At 39.6% G+C, this 2500-nt stretch overlaps 1 non-coding gene across 1 annotated transcript in view; it reads left to right on the top strand.

The window, feature by feature from the left end:
* Positions 1-2253: 2253 nt before the first annotated feature.
* Positions 2254-2500, top strand: part of AWJ20_3704 — a gene marked incomplete at both ends in the record, with an annotated part of 1800 nt that continues 1553 nt past the window's right edge. Inside the window, one exon of the ribosomal RNA XR_001989274.1 lies at positions 2254-2500. This exon is cut by the window's right edge and continues 1553 nt beyond it. This is a non-coding gene — a ribosomal RNA (18S ribosomal RNA).

Here is a 2500-nt window from a genome sequence, read left to right as displayed (position 1 = left end):
TTGAACTTATAATTGTACATGAAGTCGCAGGTTGAACTTATAATTGTACATGAGCCCGCAGGTCGAACTTATAATTGTACATGAGGATGCGTCATCACGTGATTTGGGACCAAAAAAAATCGAAATTTTTAAAATATGAAAACCACGGAAATTGAAGACAACGGCAATAGTTTTTGAGCGTTTTTGAGCCATTCTAAGGGGTATTAATAATCCCGACCTTTCTTTTCTTTTTTTGATTCAATGGTTTAAAAATTATGGGAGTATATCAACATCGTAACCGAATATGCATTACCCGGTGGATCTGTTCGCCAAAAGTGGAATTATCAGGGGCAAAGAGCTGAGAACAGTTTTACAGAGTTCAAGTGACTTTCAAGTGACTTTCAAGGACTTTTGAAGACTGCGACTATATTTAGGGAGTCGAAATATGTTGAGGACAAGTCAAAACTTGACAAAAGGTCGAGATGGACAAAATATATTGTACAGAATAGATGTTCTACATTGTATGCAAGCCTAAAATTGGGGGGCAATGGACAATTCTGATAATAAAGAATGATAAAAGCCGGGTAACCCAAAACTTAATGATTTCCCTGTGAAGAGGAAGAAAAGGAGATTTGAAACCACCTTTTTCCTTACTAAAAAAAACCCAATGGTATACGAGAAACGTTGACGCTTTTGCCACCGACGGTCGTGAATCTCGCTTTAAAGATAATCTTGCATATATAGCAGACGAAAACACAAGTGACAGATGGCGCTAACCACATCAGGAAGCCCCACAATGACAACAACAGACCCCCCCTGTCGGGGCCGTCGGGACCAGTTCGGATCTAATCAGTATCCTGGTCGCATGACAGATCACATTAAGCGGCTTTGACATGAAATTAAAGGATTTGGCTAATGCACCGACAACTTGGCATCATGACAACTACAGGTACTTTACATGTGTGATATATGAGACATACAAAGTATTAGGAGTACAAGTTTGTGGGCTTCGGGAGGGAAGAGAGAAAGAATCAAACAAATAAGTAATGGTTTGGCTGTTATATTGTTTTCAAGTCGTGAGCCGTTTTTATTGACATGAAATAATCCCTGTTGCACACTAACCAACCACTTTCAGAGACAACATTATCCCAGTTGTGGTTGGTTGTTTGTGGAACTTGGGAAGTGGATGGAGTAGCCGCGGGGGCGGATTCCGCCAGTGCGTATTGCCCCATATAGTGCGGTTCGATTTACAGCATAGAAAAAAGAGGTGAACAGAATGCTAACATTGGTGTAGATTAAGGACAACAAGGACATCCATGAGTTGAACGCCAGCTAATAGGGGCACTTTAAGGGGCCAAGTGTCGTATGGAAGGGCGAGTTAACGTTTTGATAGAGCTATTGGTCAAATGTAGCGACACCTAAAGACGGCCCAAGGGTACTTGGGGATACTTGGAGCTGCAGCATGTAACCTACTGAGAGTGTGAGATAAAGGGGCAAAAAGAAGAGAGTTTGTAAAGGGATCTATGGCTACATCTTAAAGATACAGATGATTATGATATGCAGTTGAATCGTTGAAGAGTGTCGCACGCGCAGAATGACATTTCCAGCGGATTGTGTAAACCTCTTTCATGGAAAGAAAAAATGGTAATAAAGCATAAAAAGCTTTAAATCCAAGGCATAATCCAACAGAGGGTTCAATCGCTGTCTTCGGGCGGTTCGCATTGGCTCTATGGATCAGTCTTTGGGCCATTTTTCTGACTGTATTTGTGTCTCTGAAGCCTAGTTGTTAGGTGGAAAGGGCAAGATACCAAACTGCAACAGCGGGATGGAGAAACCTTGAGCCTTAACAACAAGGGTGTCAACTTGATGGGTCCTGGCAAAATATTACATTTTGTCAAGGCACTGATGGATTCTGTGGATTACTAGCCGATGGCAAGTGTTTACAGAAAGACATTTGGGGGCCTGCCTGGACAAATAGCCGGTTTTGAAAAAAGCTGTGATTTGTTTATGGTAACCTCCTCTCAAGTTAATGATGAAAAGTTTTTATGGTATTATTTACTATAATCTACTTATTCGGAAATTAACTGAGGAATTCAAAGAAGGCTATATGGATGCAGACAAATTTGATAGTACCTTAAAACAGTACTATTAGAATTTCTGTAGAATTCAAGATGCTTTAGTATTTTGATTTCTTAACCTTTAACTAACTTCAGTAAAGATCTCACGATCTTTACTCTTTTTAGTCCTTATTTTTTAAGGACTATAAAGATAGTTATCTGGTTGATCCTGCCAGTAGTCATATGCTTGTCTCAAAGATTAAGCCATGCATGTCTAAGTATAAGCAATCTATACAGTGAAACTGCGAATGGCTCATTAAATCAGTTATCGTTTATTTGATAGTACATTACTACTTGGATAACCGTGGTAATTCTAGAGCTAATACATGCTAAAAATCCCTTCGTTTCGTTGGGATGTATTTATTAGATAAAAAACCAATGTCTTCGGACTCTTTGGTGATTCA

This window comes from Sugiyamaella lignohabitans, chromosome B (assembly GCF_001640025.1).
Source record: "Sugiyamaella lignohabitans strain CBS 10342 chromosome B, complete sequence".
Taxonomy (NCBI): Eukaryota; Fungi; Ascomycota; class Dipodascomycetes; order Dipodascales; family Trichomonascaceae; genus Sugiyamaella; species Sugiyamaella lignohabitans.
The sequence above is the reverse complement of the archived record's forward strand: the minus strand, read 5'-3'. Positions and strand labels throughout refer to the sequence as shown.